General features: G+C 40.5%; 2 long non-coding RNA genes across 2 annotated transcripts; both read left to right on the top strand.

The window, feature by feature from the left end:
• Window positions 1–12,091: 12,091 nt before the first annotated feature.
• LOC133956944 (uncharacterized) lies at window positions 12,092–14,795 on the top strand. Its single transcript, XR_009921177.1, has 3 exons — window positions 12,092–12,180; window positions 12,946–12,999; window positions 13,261–14,795. It is a non-coding gene; the product is annotated as an uncharacterized LOC133956944 (long non-coding RNA).
• Window positions 14,796–16,639: 1,844 nt separating this feature from the next.
• On the top strand, window positions 16,640–19,350 carry LOC133956934 (uncharacterized). The gene is made up of 3 exons (XR_009921176.1): window positions 16,640–16,715; window positions 17,482–17,535; window positions 17,797–19,350. It is a non-coding gene; the product is annotated as an uncharacterized LOC133956934 (long non-coding RNA).
• The last annotated feature ends 205 nt before the right edge of the window (window positions 19,351–19,555 follow it).

Raw genomic sequence — 19,555 nt, 5'->3', positions numbered from 1 at the left:
AATAAAAAACATGGAATATGGTCCAAATAGAAAATGGCGGGGTTCCTGTTGCGTTTTTCAAATTGCTCCGAGCGCGTTTTTTGTGCATCTGGTGATGATACACAACTGTCTTCAATTTCGTGAGGATCAGTGAATTCTAAATGAGGTGTTTCTCCATAAATGAGGGGAAGCTCCGTTGGTTGCGCTGTTGAGCCATTTTGCCACGCCCATTCTTTAAAACCATCTGAATATCTTCAAGGGAGGGGGGCTGATGATACACACATGTAGTTTGAGGGAGATGGACCCATGAACACGGAAGTTAAAGCGTTTTCGTGTGTCATGGCGAGCTGATGTGACGCCCCGCCACAGTCAGACAGTGTGACGAAAAGTTGTTTCTTTGATAACTTTAGATCTCCATCTTGTTGTGATGACGCTCGTCTAAATTTTCAGTTGATGTGATGAAAGCTGTACGAGAAGTATATCAAAGTAAAAGATTATGGAATATGACCAAAATGGCCACGAAATCGAAAATGGCGTGCTTCCTGTTGCGTTTTTCATATTGCTCCGAGCGCGTTTTTTGTGCATCTGGTGATGATACACAACTGTCTTCAATTTCGTGCGGATCAGTGAATGCTAAATGAGGTGTTTCTCCGTAAATGAGGGAAAGCACCGTTGGTGGCGCTGTTGAGCCATTTTGCCACACCCATTTCCAAATACCCCAGATTACGTAAATTTTCACGAGGCCCATAATCTGCCCTATAGATGTTGAATGCATTCTGTAGTGAGAACACATTCAAGCACATGTCCTACACCTCCATGAGAGGGGGGAGGGGTGAGAAGGGGGAGGGATGAGAGGGGTGAAAGGGGGTGGGGTAAGATGGGGCAGGTTGATCTGAGGAGGTCTGTTTTAGACAGAGTAAAAAGGTGCTGTTTTAAATTATCCTTGGGGTATTTTTACCAAAATATTTTACAGACATTTCATTAAGACCCCAAGGAACCATATCAACTGTGTTGAAATGGAAATAATATGTCCCCTTTAAAGCGAATATGTCCCCTTTAAGCGGTTTCGTGTGTCATGGTGAGCTGATTTGACGCCCCGCCACAGTCAGACGGTGTGTCGAAAAGTTGTTTCTTTGATAACTTTAGATCTCCATCTTGTTGTGATGCCACCCGTCTAAATTTTAAATTGATGTGATGAAAGCTCTCCGACAAATAAATCAAAGCGCACGATGTACACAAACAAGACATTTCCTGATGCCACCAGGGGGCGCTTTCCTTTTAAGTCAGGATTTCTAGGTAGATGTCTTCCGGTCGCGACTCTTGTCTTATATGTGTAGTTTGGAGTCGATTGGACAAAATATGTCTAAGTTACAGAAGCTTGCTTATATTGGCGTTTAGTCGAACTTTGAGACCTCACCACGGTCACACGGTGTGATGAAAAGTTTAAATATTGATAACTTTAGATCTTCATCTTGTTTTGTAGAGTCTCATCTAATTTTTAAGTTGATCTGATGAAAGCTCTTCGAGTAGTACATAAAAACATAACACGTCTTAAAAACAAGACATTTCCTGTTGCCCCCAGGGGGCGCTGTGATTGTAAGTCACAATTTCTGCACCGATGTCTTCTGGTCGCGATTCTTGTCGTATGTGTCTAGTTTGGACTCAATTGGACAAAATATGTCTTAAATATGGAAGCTTGTGTTTTGATGGCGTTTCATCAAACTTTAACGCCACACCACGGTCAGACGGTTTTGCTAAAACGTAATCCTTCAATAACTTTAGATCTCCAATTTGTTGTGATGACGATCGTCTAAATTTGAAGTTGATCTGATGAAAGCTGTACGACAAGTACATCAAAGAAAAAATATGGAATATGACCGAAATGGCCACTAAAGTCAAACTGGCGGGCTTCCTGCTGCGTTATTCATAATGCACTGATGGACTTTTTTGTGCATCTTGTCATGAGACACAATAGTCTATGTTTTTTTTGAGGATCGGTGAATGCTAAATGAGGGGCTTTTCCGTAGGTGGCGCTCTTGAGCCATTTTGCCACGCCCTTTTCAAAATACTTCAGAAAACGTAAACTTGCGCACATTTGTAATTTACTGTACACTTTAGAAACTTTTTGAGCACGTTAAAGCCCTCAAAAAGCAAATTCACTGAGCGAAGAAAAATAATAATGATAATAATCTTTTCAATTTCAATAGGTCCTCTCACCGATTTCGGTGCTCGGGCCCTAATAATAATAATTTCAATAGGGCCTCCCACCGATTTCGGTGCTCGGGCCCTAATAATACATTACATTACATGTCATTTAGGTGACGCTTTTATCCAAAGCGACTTACATTTTGAGAACACTCATCATTTTATGAGGGGCCATCTAGGGGTTCAGTATCTTGCCAAGGAGACTTAGGCATGCAGATGGGATAGAGTGGGATTCGAACCGGCGACCTTCTTGTTGCAGAGCACCCGCTCTATCCCCTAGGCCACGCTCTCCCCATAATAATAATCATTTCAATTTCAATAGGGCCTCCCACCGATTTCGGTGCTCGGGCCCTAATAATAATATTAATCATTTCAATTTCAATAGGGCCTCCCACCGGAGGTGCTCGGGCCCTAATTATTATTAGGGCCCGAGCACCGAAATCGGTGGGAGGCCCTATTGAAATTGAAAGGATTATTCTAAGATTTTTAAACATGCTCAGAAAGTTTTAAAAGTTTGCAGTAAATTAGAAAGTGGTGTAAATTTACGTATTCTGGATTATTTGGAAATGGGCGTGGCAAAATGTCTCAACAGCGCCACCTACGGAAAAGCCCCTCATTTAGCATTCACCGATCCTCACGAAAATCAAGACAGTTGTGTATCATGACCAGATGCACAAAAAAGCCTCGAGGACCATTGTGAAAAAATTAACAGGAAGCCCGCCATTTTGGATTAAGTGGCCATTTTGGTCATATTCCATATTTTACTTTGATGTATTTCTCGTAGAATTTTCACCATATCAACTTAAAATTTAGACGAGTGTCATCACAACAAAATGGAGATCAAAAATTATTGAAAGATCAACTTTTCGTCATACCATCTGACCGTGGCATGGCGTCAAAGTTTGATGAAACGCCAACAAAACACAAGCTTCTCTATCTCAGACATATTTGGTCCAATCGACACCAAACTACACATGTAAGACAAGTGTTGCGACCTGAAGACATCTACACAGAAATCGTGACTTAAAATCTCAGCGCCTCCTGGTGGCAGCAGGAAATGTCTTGTTTTTGGTTAATTTTACACTTGGATGTATTTCTCCTCATCCACTTTGTGAAACCATCTCAAACTGTGTCAAATGTATCTAAGGTTCAAAATTTGTAAAATTATAGATTATATGCATATAGTTATCATTTTTCAGTCAGTTGAAATAAATCTTGAGGAGAAACATTTTTGGTAGTTTTCTGTCTGTATAGACTATAAAAAGCACTTTAGATTTGTAATTTTGGTAATTGTACTTTTGATACTTAAGTAAATTTCAACACCAGATACTTTTAATACTTAAGTACATTTAATATGAGCTAATTTAAGACTTTTACTCAAGTCATTTTCTGACGGGTGACTTTTACTTTTACCAAAGTCACTTTCAAGTAAGATATCTGTACTTTTACTCAAGTATGGCTTTCAAGAACTTTATACACTGGTTTTAAGGTTGCTTACCTTATTATTATAGAGCCACCTGCTGACCACAGGAAGTGAAGTGATACTCCTTGCCGCAGTGCACAAACACAGGCAACGTCGAGACGAGCACTTGGTCCTCGAACGTTCTCTATTCCCCGACCACAACAGACTTGGAATTGCCTGTGCTCGAGCCCGTTAGTGCTACAACGTAGCCCTAGTTATTATTAGGGCCCGAGCACCGAAATCGGTGGGAGGCCCTATTGAAATTGAAATGATTATTATTGTTATTATTATTATTATTATTATTTTTCCTCGCTTACTAGAATTGGCTTTTTGAGGGCTTTAACATGCTCAAAAAGTTTTAAAAGTTTGCGGTAAGTTAGAAAGTCGTGAAAATGGACATATTCTGGGGTATTTGGAAGTGGGCGTGCCAAAATGGCTCAACAGCGCCACCAACGGAGCTTCCCCTCATTTACAGAGAGCCCCTCATTTAGCATTCACTGATCCTCATGAAAATGAAGACAGTTTTGTATCATGACCAGATGCACAAAAAAGCCTCAAGTAGCATTATGAAAAACTCAACAGGAAGCCCGCCATTTTTGATTTAGTGGCCATTTTGGGCATATTACATTTTTTTTACTTTGATATACTTGTCGTACAGCTTTCATCAGATCAACTAAAAATTTAGACGAGTGTCATCACAACAAGATGAAGATCTAAAGTTATCAAAGAATTAACCTGTTAGACACACCGTCTGACCGTGGCGTGGCATCAAAGTGTGACGAAACACCATGAAAACACGAGCGTCTGTATCTCAGACATATTTGGTCCAATCGACTCCAAACTAAACGTAAGACAAGAGTCCCGTAAGACAAGAGTCCCGACCTGAAGACATCATCACAGCAGTCATGACATAAAATCACAGTGCCCCCTGGTGGCAACAGGAAATGTCTTGTTTTTGGTAGGTGTTATATTTGTATGTACTACTCGGAGAGCTTTCATCAGATCAACTTAAAAATTAGATGAGACTCTACAAAACAAGATGATGATCTAAAGTTATCAATATTTAAACTTTTCATCATACCGTGTGACCGTGGTGAGGTCTCAAAGTTCGACTAAACGCCAATATAAGCGAGCTTCTGTAACTTAGACATATTTTGTCCAATCGACTCCAAACTACACATATAAGACAAGAGTCGCGACCGGAAGACATCTACCTAGAAATCATGACTTAAAAGGAAAGCGCCCCCTGGTGGCATCAGGAAATGTGTTGTTTTTGTACATCGTGCTCTTTGATTTATTTGTCGGAGAGCTTTCATCACATCAATTTAAAATTTAGACGAGTGTCATCACAACAAGATGGACATCTAAAGTTATCAAAGAAACAACTTTTCGTCACACTGTCTGACTGTGGCGGGGCGTCACATCAGCTCGCCATGACACACGAAAACGCTTTAACTTCCGTGTTCATGGGTCCATCTCCCTCAAACTACATGTGTGTATCATCAGCCCCCCTCCCTTGAAGATATTCAGATGGTTTTAAAGAATGGGCGTGGCAAAATGGCTCAACAGCGCCACCAACGGAGCTTCCCCTCATTTACGGAGAGCCCCTCATTGAGCATTCACTGATCCTCACGAAAATGAAGACAGTTGTGTATCATTACCAGATGCACAAAAAAAGCGTCAAGTAGCATTATGAAAAACTCAACAGGAAGCCCGCCATTTTTGATTTAGTGGCCATTTTGGGAATATTACATTTTTTTTACTTTGATATAATTGTCGTACAGCTTTCATCAGATCAACTAAAAATTTAGACGAGTGACATCACAACAAGATGAAGATCTAAAGTTATCAAAGAATTAACCTTTAGACACACCGTCTGACCGTGGCGTGGCATCAAAGTGTGACGAAACGCCATGAAAACACGAGCGTCTGTATCTCAGACATATTTGGTCCAATCGACTCCAAACTAAACGTAAGACAAGAGTCCCGTAAGACAAGAGTCCCGACCTGAAGACATCAACACAGCAGTCGTGACATAAAATCACAGTGCCCCCTGGTGGCAACAGGAAATGTCTGGTTTTTGGTAGGTGTTATATTTGTATGTACTACTCGGAGAGCTTTCATTAGATCAACTTAAAAATTAGATGAGACTCTACAAAACAAGATGAAGATCTAAAGTTATCAATATTTAAACTTTTAATCATACCGTGTGACCGTGGTGAGGTCTCAAAGTTCGACTAAACGCCAATATAAGCGAGCTTCTGTAACTTAGACATATTTTGTCCAATCGACTCCAAACTACACATATAAGACAAGAGTCGCGACCGGAAGACATCTACCTAGAAATCATGACTTAAAAGGAAAGCGCCCCCTGGTGGCATCAGGAAATGTATTGTTTTTGTACATCGTGCGCTTTGATTTATTTGTCGGAGAGCTTTCATCACATCAATTTAAAATTTAGACGGGTGGCATCAAAACAAGATGGAGATCTAAAGTTATCAAAGAAACAACTTTTTGACACACCGTCTGACTGTGGCGGGGCGTCAAATCAGCTCACCATGACACACGAAAACGCTTAAAGGGGACATATTCGCTTTAAAGGGGACATATTATTTCCATTTCACCACAGTTGATATGGTTCCTTGGGGTCTTAATGAAATGTCTGTAAAATATTTTGGTAAAAATACCCCAAGGATAATTTAAAACAGCACCTTTTTACTCTGTCTAAAACAGACCTCCTCAGATCAACCTGTTTTAAAGGCCCCGCCCCCATCTCACCCCGCCCCCATCTTACCCCAACCCCTTTCACCCCTCTCATCCCTCCCCTTCTCACCCCTCCCCCCTCTCATGGAGGTGTAGGACATGTGCTTGAATGTGTTCTCACTACAGAATGCATTCAACATCTATAGGGCAGATTATGGGCCTCGTGAAAATTTACGTATTCTGGGGTATTTGGAAATGGGTGTGGCAAAATGGCTCAACAGCGCCACCAACGGTGCTTTCCCTCATTTACGGAGAAACACCTCATTTAGCATTCACTGATCCGCACGAAATTGAAGACAGTTGTGTATCATCACCAGATGCACAAAAAACGCGCTCGGAGCAATATGAAAAACGCAACAGGAAGCACGCCATTTTCGATTTCGTGGCCATTTTGGTCATATTCCATAATCTTTTACTTTGATATACTTCTCGTACAGCTTTCATCACATCAACTGAAAATTTAGACGAGTGTCATCACAACAAGATGGAGATCTAAAGTTATCGAAGAAACAACTTTCGTCACACTGTCTGACTGTGGCGGGGCGTCACATCAGCTCGCCATGACACACGAAAACGCTTTAACTTCCGTGTTCATGGGTCCATCTCCCTCAAACTACATGTGTGTATCATCAGCCCCCCTCCCTTGAAGATATTCAGATGGTTTTAAAGAATGGGCGTGGCAAAATGGCTCAACAGCGCCACCAACGGAGCTTCCCCTCATTTATGGAGAAACACCTCATTTAGAATTCACTGATCCTCACGAAATTGAAGACAGTTGTGTATCATCACCAGATGCACAAAAAACGCGCTCGGAGCAATTTGAAAAACGCAACAGGAACCCCGCCATTTTCGATTTGGACCATATTCCATGTTTTTTATTTTCAAGTACTTCTTGGAGAGCTTTCATCAGATCAACTGAAAATTTAGACGAGTGTCATCACAACAAGATGGAGATCTAAAGTTATTGAAAGATCAATTTTTCGCCACACCGTGTGACCGTGGCGAGGCTTCAAAATGTGACTAAACGCCATCAAAACACAAGCTTCTGTATCTTGGACATATTTGGTCCAATCGAGTTCAAACTACACATGTAAGACAAGAAGCGCGACCTGATGACATCAACAAAGACACCATGACTTAAAATCATAGCGCCACCTGCTGGCTACAGGAAGTGAAGCGTTTATCTTGCAGCAGTGCGCAAATGCATGCAACGCTGAGACGAGCGCTTGGTCATCGAACGTTCTCTCTTCCCCGACCGCAACAGACTTGAAATTGCCTGTGCTCGGGCCCGTTAGTGCTACAACGTAGCCCTAGTTATTATTAGGGCCCGAGCACCGAAATCGGTGGGAGGCCCTATTGAAATTGAAATGATTATTAGGGCCCGAGCAACGAAATCGGTGGGAGGCCCTATTGAAATTGAAATGATTATTATTATTAGGGCCCGAGCACCGAAATCGGTGAGAGGACCTATTGAAGTGGAAAAGATTATTATTATTATTATTTTTCTTCGCTCAGTGAATTGGCTTTTTGAGGGCTTTAACGTGCTCAAAAAGTTTCTAAAGTGTACAGTAAATTACAAATGTGCGCAAGTTTACGTTTTCTAAAGTATTTGGGAACGGGAATGGCAAAACCGCTCAATAGCCCCACCTACGGAAAAGCCCCTCATTTAGCATTCACCGATCCTCAAAAAAAACAAAGACTATTGTGTATCATGACTAGATACACAAAAAAGTCCATCAGTGCATTATGAATAACGCAACAGGAAGCCCGCCAGTTTGACTTTAGTGGCCATTTTGGTCATATTCGATATTTTTTCTTTTAAGTACTCCTCCTACAGCTTTCATCAAATCAACTTACAATTTAGACGATCGTCATCACAACAAAATGGAGATCTAAAGTTATTGAAGGATTAAGTTTTAGCAAAACCGTCTGACCGTGGTGTGGCCTCAAAGTTTGATTAAACGCCTTCAAAACACGGGCTCCTGTATCTTGGACATATTTTGTCCAATCGAGTCCAAACTATACACATAAGACAAGACTCGCGACCTGAAGACATCGGTACAGAAATCGTGACTTAAAATCACAGCGTCCCCTGGTGGCAACAGAAAATGTTTTTTTTTTATACGTCTTACACTTTGATTTACTTGTCGTAGGGCCTTCATCAGGTCAACTTAAAACTTACATGAGTCTCCTCAAGACAACATGAAGATGTAAAGTTATCAAAAAAACAACTTTTCGCCACACCGTCTGACCGTGGCGTGCCCTTAAAGTTTGATGAATAACATTAAAACACGGCATTCATTTTAACGGAGTTACCATGAACGCATCATTAGACCGCATTGTTTTGGTCAACTCACACCTGGAGTTATTTTTATTCAGCCACTTTGCGAAACCATTTCAAACTGTGTGAAATGGGTCTCAAGATATTGATAGTGTAGGCATAAGATTGCTGTGACTTTTCATCATGATGATTAACTGCTTGGCAGCTGAGGTCATCATCTCGACATGAAAAACGAAACTCAATTGAACACAGCTGCAAGTGAACGCATCATAAGACTTTGAAAAAAGTTACAGCGTGACAAGCTGCGGAGCTGTGGGTCACGGGGAACCGGAGAACTGTTGGCGAATCTGGATGAGAGTTCGGCGTCAGAGTTACTGTAGACATTGTTCGCTCAGCAGGTTAGAGTGTCTCCACGCTCTTTTCCCCTCTCCCCTCGTGTTTCTTCCTGTGTGAACTCTGCCGCTGCCTTTGTCAACATCAGCACTGGCTATTAGCTAGCTCCTGCTAGCTCCAACAAAGCATCTCTCAACTGCTACGTAAGTGAAACGGACACTTCTGACTGACTGTGATGATAAGCAAAAGAGACACTGTGGACTGACTGTGCAGAGTACAGTGCGCGGCACACACTCTAAGAACAATTCCATAGCGACAGTGAGACTGCATGCTGGTGCACGTGTGATGTGTTGTACTGCTATTTGTTTGATCTGTTTACTAATACTAGTTATTATTATTTTTCTCTGTTTAAACTCATTGGCTTTTTGAGGGCTTTAATGTGCTCAAAAAGTTGTAGGAGTTTGCAGCAAATTCGAAGGCGGCGTATAATATTTTGAAAAGGGCGTGGCAAAATGGCTCAAGAGCGCCACCTACGGAAAAGCCCCTCATTTAGCATTCACCGATCCTCAAAAAAAACATAGACTATTGTGTATCATGACTAGACGCACAAAAAAGTCCATCAGTGCATTATGAATAACGCAACAGGAAGCCCGCCAGTTTGACTTTAGTGGCCATTTTGGTCATATTCCATATTTTTTCTTTGATGTACTTGTACAGCTTTCATCAGATCAACTTCAAATTTAGATGATCGTCATCACAACAAATTGGAGATCTAAAGTTATTGAAGGATTACGTTTTAGCAGAACCGTCTGACCGTGGTGTGGTGTTAAAGTTTGATGAAACGCCATCAAAACACAAGCTTCCATATTTCAGACATATTTTGTCCAATTGAGTCCAAACTAGACACATACGACAAGAGTCGCGACCGGAAGACATCTACCTAGAAATCATGACTTAAAAGGAAAGCGCCCCCTGGTGGCATCTTGAAATGTCTTGTTTTTGTAAATCGTGCGCTTTGATTTATTTGTCGGAGAGCTTTCATCACATCAATTTAAAATTTAGACGGGTGGCATCACAACAAGATGGAGATCTAAAGTTATCAAAGAAACAACTTTTCGACACACCGTCTGACTGTGGAGGGGGGTCACATCAGCTCGCCATGACACACGAAAACGCTTTCATCAAATCAACTGAAAATTTAGACGCGTGTCATCACAACAAGATGGAGATCTAAAGTTATTGAAAGATCAATTTTTCGCCACACCGTGTGACCGTGGCGAGGCGTCAAAATGTGACTAAACGCCATCAAAACACAAGCTTCTGTATCTTGGACATATTTGGTCCAATCGAGTTCAAACTACACATGTAAGACAAGAAGCGCGACCTGATGACATCAACAAAGACACCATGACTTAAAATCATAGCGCCACCTGCTGGCTACAGGAAGTGAAGCGTTTATCTTGCAGCAGTGCGCAAATGCATGCAACGCTGAGACGAGCGCTTGGTCATCGAACGTTCTCTCTTCCCCGACCGCAACAGACTTGAAATTGCCTGTGCTCGGGCCCGTTAGTGCTACAACGTAGCCCTAGTTATTAGGGCCCGAGCACCGAAATCGGTGGGAGGCCCTATTGAAATTGAAATGATTATTATTATTATTATTATTATTATTTTTCTTAGCTTAAATGAATTGGCTTTTTGAGGGCTTTAATGTGCTCAAAAAGTTGTAGGAGTTTGCAGTAAATTCGAAGGCGGCGTAAAATTACGTATTCTGGAGTATTTTGAAAAGGGCGTGGCAAAATGGCTCAAGAGCGCCACCTACGGAAAAGCCCCTCATTTAGCATTCACCGATCCTCAAAAAAAACAAAGATTATTGTGTATCATGACTAGATGCACAAAAAAGTCCATCAGTGCATTATGAATAACGCAACAGGAAGCCCGCCAGTTTGACTTTAGTGGCCATTTTGGTCATATTCCATATTTTTTCTTTGATGTACTTGTTGTACAGCTTTCATCAGATCAACTTCAAATTTAGACGATCGTCATCACAACAAATTGGAGATCTAAAGTTATTGAAGGATTACGTTTTAGCAAAACCGTCTGACCGTGGTGTGGCGTTAAAGTTTGATGAAACGCCATCAAAACACAAGCTTCCATATTTCAGACATATTTTGTCCAATTGAGTCCAAACTAGACACATTCGACAAGAGTCGCCACCAGAAGACATGGGTGCAGAAATTGTGACTTACAATCACAGCGCCCCCTGGTGGTAACGCGAAATGTCTTATTTTGGTACGTGTTATGTTTTTATGTACTACTCAGACAGCTTTCATCAGATCAACTTAAAAATTAGATGAGACTCTACAAAACAAGATGAAGATCTAAAGTTATCAGAATTTAAACTTTTCATCATACCGTGTGACCGTGGTGAGGTCTCAAAGTTCGACTAAACGCCAATATAAGCGAGCTTCTGTAACTTAGACATATTTTGTCCAATCGACTCCAAACTACACATATAAGACAAGAGTCGCGACCGGAAGACATCTACCTAGAAATCATGACTTAAAAGCAAAGCGCCCCCTGGTGGCATCAGGAAATGTCTTGTTTTGGTCATCTTACTCTTTGATGTATTTCCCTCCAGCCACTTTACTAAACCATGTCAAACTGTGTCAAATTGGTCTCAAGATATTGATAATGTAGGCATAACATTATTGTGACTTTTCATCATGCAGATTGTTAATGGCGTGGCATCAAAGTTCATCAGCTCACCATGACCAATGAAACCCATTTTAACAGAGTTACCCTGAACGCAGCATGAGACCGCTTTCGGTTTGTTACGTCTCACACTTGGATGTATTTCTCCTCATTCACTTTGCTAAACCATGTCAAACTGTGTCACATGGGTCTCAATATATTGATAATGTAGGCATAACATTGCTGTGAGTTTTCATCATGCGGATTATTCATAGCTTTGCAGCAGACTTCTTCAACTCGCCATGACAAACGAAGCTGCATTTAACACAGCTGCAAGTGAACGCCTCATGAGACGTTACGTCGTCACAAGCTGCGGAGCTGTGTATCACGAAGAACCGGAGAACGGTTGGCGAGTCTGGATGAGAGGACGGCGGCGGAGTCACTGTGGACGTTGTTCGCTCAGCAGGTTAGAGTGTGGGACTCAAAGCTTTTTTCCCCTCTCCCGTTGTGTCTTTTCCTGTGTGAACTCTGCCGCTCTCAACAGCAGCACTGGCTATGAGCTAGCTCCTGCTAGCTCCAACGAAGCATCTCTTAACTGCTACGTAAGTTAAACGGACACTTCTGACTGACTGTGATGATAAGCAAAAGAGACACTGTGGATGTGTGATGTGTTGTACTGCATTTGTTTGATCTGTTTACTAATACTAGCTCTAATAAATACTGTATAAATTATATTTTGCTCCTGAATTGAACTGTGTTAAAGGGGTTCACATGGAAAATATATGTTCAATTATGTAAAGGGTGATTTTTGTTACTATTATACTAATGGAGATTTAGCACTTGCTACACATTGTAAGAGCAGCTGTTCAAAGGAGCACTACGTCTTTTAAGGCTCTTTATTCAGAGTCACGGTGTTGATGTCCTGTCACGTGTTACAGTGAAAAATAACCGTGTCTCCCACCTTCAGTATTTAAATCGTTAATCTCAGACAGACTTCACTGAATTCTTTTGTTAAATATGAGTAAGTCATAGCCTTGTAACTTTACTAGAACAGACAGTGTCATACAGAGTTGTGGGCTTATATGCACTACCTATTTCCTAATCTGAAATGATTATGCTCTGATTAACTTTGAACTAATATTTTATTTTTACCATTTAAAAGTCTGTTAATTACTTAACCTGGCCCATGTATGACTTTACATATCTGTGTATTGGTTTCATGTTCCTCTAGAAGGTCCAACTTGACACACAACTTGAATCCAACCAGACTGAACACTGACTCCAGGTACAGACCTGATTTCATTACTTAAAAACAATCAAAGTATTGCACATAATACATAATGTATTAAATTATAATGCAATACTTTTAATGTGAAATAGCTCCATTAAAAACATTCATTGTCATGGTAGTGCACGTTTTAATCCAAAAGCATATTCAAATACACAGTTGAATATCCACAGAAAATAAGATTACACACTTTGTTCATATGTAACTCTTCCTCTACAATAATGACGATCACTTTCATGTTTCCTATCATTTTATTAGGGACAGACGAGCCTGAAGGACACAGCTGTGATGACCATGTTCTGTCTCTTATGGCAAAGCAGAAATATAAAACACTGGGTTCTTATCTAAAGTGTATCAAATCAGATCTCCACCATGTTGCTGCTGAGGACATCAGGTGCTGCAGTTCTTCATCTATGAAGAGAAAAAACAGCACTGTTAAAGAATGTTTTGTGTTGTGTATAAAGCACAACAGATTTCAGATAGAACTGTTGTACTGTGGTCTTGGTTTATATCCTCATGGTGAAATGTACATATTTTAAGTCCCTTCTGATAAAAGTGCTGAAAGAAATACAACATTGTACAAATACATAAAATGTCTTTCTACCTCATCAGTACTATTCAAGGTGATAATCTCCCACAGACCTATTGATAACAGTCCAAATCAAGTCTTTCCACTTCTCTCAGTGTGAAAACATAATTCTATAATTAATTTGAGAACTGTTTACAACAATGATGTGTGGAGATTAAAATCATACCTAAACTGTCTAATTCACTGTAAAACTCCATGACATTCGCAGGCCATCTGTAGTTAAGGGAGCAACGCATGGAGTGATGTGTAGATTACTAGTTTGATGATGCATGAGGAGAGGCGGTGGTCGAGTGGCAGAAACTTGGACTATGGGCAGAGAAGGTCTCTGGTTCGTCTTTGGTTCGACTCCATGGAGAGACAACAAAAGTCGAACCTGGATTGATCTGTCCAAAAATCCAAGAGTCTCCCTACCCTCTCTAGTGCCCATGAGCAAGGCACCTCACTCCCCCAACATCTGCTCCCCCGAGCGCCGTACATGGTCGCTCACTGCTCTGTGTGTCCTGCACCAGATGGGTAAAAAGCAGCGATTAAATTTCCCTACCTGCATGAGTGTGCCTTTGCATGTCTGTGCATGTGTTTGGGATGAATAAATGGATTTTAATCTTAATCTTTTAATCTTAATCAGTTGTCTTCCAGTTGACCAGCATGAAGCTGCAGATCTCCACCATGTTGCTGCTGGGGACATCAGGAGCTGCATTAATGAGGAGCAGAAGCGTACTGTTATGAATGTTTTGTGTTGTTTATGAAGCACTACTTATTTCAGCTAGAACCGATGTACTAGGGTCTGGGTTTGTATCCTAATGGTTAAATGCACATACTTTAAATCGCTTTTGATAAAACGTGACAAAGAAATACAACATTGTACACATAGATAAAATGTCTTTCTACCTCATCTGTAATATTCAAGGTGATGATCTCCCACAGAGCTGTTGATAACAGTCCACATCAAGTCTCTCCACTTCCCTCAGTGTGAAAACATAATTATATAATTAATTGGAGAAGTGTTTACGACACTGATGTGTGGACATTATAATGTTATCACTACTGTCTAATTCAATCTACAAGTCCATGACAGACTAAATAAACAATGTGAAAATAGTAATGGCGGATATACCATCCTGTATCAGAATATTGGTGAAACAGTTACTATCACATGAAACGTACACGTGTAGCGTATTGATAGTAACTCATTAAAAAAAATAATGTCACAACCAAAACAAGACTGTCGAGTTATCTTGCTTCAATCTGTTCATTAGACGTGATAAATAAACGGTAACTTTTATAACAATTACATATTACAAAAAACTTGAGGCATGTAAGCATATGATGATAGATAAAGCAATAGGTTATGTTGGATAGTTTCAAGGTTACTTACCTCTAGTTCAGCACCAGCGGCTGGCCAGAAGAAGTGGAGCGATCTTCCTTGCCGCACAGGGCAAACGCAGGCAATGTGGAGACGAGCGCTTGGTCATCGAACGTTCTCTCTTCCCCGACCGCAACAGACTTGAAATTGCCTGTGCTCGGGCCCGTTAGTGCTACAACGTAGCCCTAGTTAGGGCCCGAGCACCGAAATCGGTGGGAGGCCCTATTGAAATTGAAATGATTATTATTATTATTATTATTATTTTTCTTAGCTTAAATGAATTGGCTTTTTGAGGGCTTTAATGTGCTCAAAAAGTTGTAGGAGTTTGCAGTAAATTCGAAGGCGGCGTAAAATTACGTATTCTGGAGTATTTTGAAAAGGGCGTGGCAAAATGGCTCAAGAGCGCCACCTACGGAAAAGCCCCTCATATAGCATTCACCGATCCTCAAAAAAAACAAAGATTATTGTGTATCATGACTAGATGCACAAAAAAGTCCATCAGTGCATTATGAATAACGCAACAGGAAGCCCGCCAGTTTGACTTTAGTGGCCATTTTGGTCATATTCCATATTTTTTCTTTGATGTACTTGTCGTACAGCTTTCATCAGATCAACTTCAAATTTAGACGATCGTCATCACAACAAATTGGAGATCTAAAGTTATTGAAGGATTACGTTTTAGCAAAACCGTCTGACCGTGGTGTGGCGTTAAAGTTTGATGAAACGCCATCAAAACACAAGCTTCCATATTTCAGACATATTTTGTCCAATTGAGTCCAAACTAGACACATTCGACAAGAGTCGCCACCAGAAGACATGGGTGCAGAAATTGTGACTTACAATCACAGCGCCCCCTGGTGGTAACGCGAAATGTCTTGTTTTGGTACGTGTTATGTTTTTATGTACTACTCAGACAGCTTTCATCAGATCAACTTAAAAATTAGATGAGACTCTACAAAACAAGATGAAGATCTAAAGTTATCAGAATTTAAACTTTTCATCATACCGTGTGACCGTGGTGAGGTCTTAAAGTTCGACTAAACGCCAATATAAGCAAGCTTCTGTAACTTAGACATATTTTGTCCAATCGACTCCAAACTACACATATAAGACAAGAGTCGCGACCGGAAGACATCTACCTAGAAATCATGACTTAAAAGGAAAGCGCCCCCTGGTGGCATCAGGAAATGTCTTGTTTTGGTCATCTTACTCTTTGATGTATTTCCCTCCAGCCACTTTACTAAACCATGTCAAACTGTGTCAAATTGGTCTCAAGATATTGATAATGTAGGCATAACATTATTGTGACTTTTCATCATGCAGATTGTTAATGGCGTGGCATCAAAGTTCATCAGCTCACCATGACCAATGAAACCCATTTTAACAGAGTTACCCTGAACGCAGCATGAGACCGCTTTCGGTTTGTTACGTCTCACACTTGGATGAATTTCTCCTCATTCACTTTGCTAAACCATGTCAAACTGTGTCACATGGGTCTCAATATATTGATAATGTAGGCATAACATTGCTGTGAGTTTTCATCATGCGGATTATTCATAGCTTTGCAGCAGACTTCTTCAACTCGCCATGACAAACGAAGCTGCATTTAACACAGCTGCAAGTGAACGCCTCATGAGACTCTGAAAGAAGTTACGTCCTCACAAGCTGCGGAGCTGTGTATCACGAAGAACCGGAGAACGGTTGGCGAGTCTGGATGAGAGGACGGCGGCGGAGTCACTGTGGACGTTGTTCGCTCAGCAGGTTAGAGTGTGGGACTCAAAGGTTTTTGTCCCCTCTCCCGTTGTGTCTTTTCCTGTGTGAACTCTGCCGCTCTCAACAGCAGCACTGGCTATGAGCTAGCTCCTGCTAGCTCCAACGAAGCATCTCTCAACTGCTACGTAAGTTAAACGGACACTTCTGACTGACTGTGATGATAAGCAAAAGAGACACTGTGGATGTGTGATGTGTTGTACTGCATTTGTTTGATCTGTTTACTAATACTAGCTCTAATAAATACTGTATAAATTATATTTTGCTCCTGAATTGAACTGTGTTAAAGGGGTTCACATGGAAAATATATGTTCAATTATGTAAAGGGTGATTTTTGTTACTATTATACTAATGGAGATTTAGCACTTGCTACACATTGTAAGAGCAGCTGTTCAAAGGAGCACTACGTCTTTTAAGGCTCTTTATTCAGAGTCACGGTGTTGATGTCCTGTCACGTGTTACAGTGAAAAATAACCGTGTCTCCCACCTTCAGTATTTAAATCGTTAATCTCAGACAGACTTCACTGAATTCTTTTGTTAAATATGAGTAAGTCATAGCCTTGTACCTTTACTAGAACAGACAGTGTCATACAGAGTTGTGGGCTTATATGCACTACCTATTTCCTAATCTGAAATGATTATGCTCTGATTAACTTTGAACTAATATTTTATTTTTACCATTTAAAAGTCTGTTAATTACTTAACCTGGCCCATGTATGACTTTACATATCTGTGTATTGGTTTCATGTTCCTCTAGAAGGTCCAACTTGACACACAACTTGAATCCAACCAGACTGAACACTGACTCCAGGTACAGACCTGATTTCATTACTTAAAAACAATCAAAGTATTGCACATAATACATAATGTATTAAATTATAATGCAATACTTTTAATGTGAAATAGCTCCACTAAAAACATTCATTGTCATGGTAGTGCACGTTTTAATCCAAAAGCATATTCAAATACACAGTTGAATATCCACAGAAAATAAGATTACACACTTTGTTCATATGTAACTCTTCCTCTTCAATAATGACGATCACTTTCATGTTTCCTATCATTTTATTAGGGACAGACGAGCCTGAAGGACACAGCTGTGATGACCATGTTCTGTCTCTTATGGCAAAGCAGAAATATAAAACACTGGGTTCTTATCTAAAGTGTATCAAATCAGATCTCCACCATGTTGCTGCTGAGGACATCAGGTGCTGCAGTTCTTCATCTATGAAGAGAAAAAACGCACTGTTAAAGAATGTTTTGTGTTGTGTATAAAGCACAACAGATTTCAGATAGAACTGTTGTACTGTGGTCTTGGTTTATATCCTCATGGTGAAATGTACATATTTTAAGTCCCTTCTGATAAAAGTGCTGAAAGAAATACAACATTGTACAAATACATAAAATGTCTTTCTACCTCATCAGTACTATTCAAGGTGATAATCTCCCACAGACCTATTGATAACAGTCCAAATCAAGTCTTTCCACTTCTCTCAGTGTGAAAACATAATTCTATAATTAATTTGAGAACTGTTTACAACACTGATGTGTGGAGATTAAAATCATACCTAAACTGTCTAATTCACTGTAAAACTCCATGACATTCGCAGGCCATCTGTAGTTAAGGGAGCAACGCATGGAGTGATGTGTAGATTACTAGTTTGATGATGCATGAGGAGAGGCGGTGGTCGAGTGGCAGAAACTTGGACTATGGGCAGAGAAGGTCTCTGGTTCGTCTTTGGTTCGACTCCATGGAGAGACAACAAAAGTCAAACCTGGATTGATCTGTCCAAAAATCCAAGAGTCTCCCTACCCTCTCAAGTGCCCATGAGCAAGGCACCTCACTCCCCCAACATCTGCTCCCCCGAGCGCCGTACATGGTCGCTCACTGCTCTGTGTGTCCTGCACCAGATGGGTAAAAAGCAGCGATTAAATTTCCCTACCTGCATGAGTGTGCCTTTGCATGTCTGTGCATGTGTTTGGGATGAATAAATGGATTTTAATCTTAATCTTTTAATCTTAATCAGTTGTCTTCCAGTTGACCAGCATGAAGCTGCAGATCTCCACCATGTTGCTGCTGGGGACATCAGGAGCTGCATTAATGAGGAGCAGAAGCGTACTGTTATGAATGTTTTGTGTTGTTTATGAAGCACTACTTATTTCAGCTAGAACCGATGTACTAGGGTCTGGGTTTGTATCCTAATGGTTAAATGCACATACTTTAAATCGCTTTTGATAAAACGTGACAAAGAAATACAACATTGTACACATAGATAAAATGTCTTTCTACCTCATCTGTAATATTCAAGGTGATGATCTCCCACAGAGCTGTTGATAACAGTCCACATCAAGTCTCTCCACTTCCCTCAGTGTGAAAACATAATTATATAATTAATTGGAGAAGTGTTTACAACACTGATGTGTGGACATTATAATGTTATCACTACTGTCTAATTCACTCTACAACTCCATGACAGACTAAATAAACAATGTGAAAATAGTAATGGCGGATATACCATCCTGTATCAGAATATTGGTGAAACAGTTACTATCACATGAAACGTACACGTGTAGCGTATTGATAGTAACTCATTAAAAAAAATAATGTCACAACCAAAACAAGACTGTCGAGTTATCTTGCTTCAATCTGTTCATTAGACGTGATAAATAAACGGTAACTTTTATAACAATTACATATTACAAAAAACTTGAGGCATGTAAGCATATGATGATAGATAAAGCAATAGGTTATGTTGGATAGTTTCAAGGTTACTTACCTCTAGTTCAGCACCAGCGGCTGGCCAGAAGAAGTGGAGCGATCTTCCTTGCCG

Source organism: Platichthys flesus, chromosome 7, assembly GCF_949316205.1.
Source record: "Platichthys flesus chromosome 7, fPlaFle2.1, whole genome shotgun sequence".
Classification (NCBI taxonomy): Eukaryota; Metazoa; Chordata; class Actinopteri; order Pleuronectiformes; family Pleuronectidae; genus Platichthys; species Platichthys flesus.
This window is presented reverse-complemented; position numbering and strand designations above follow the sequence as displayed.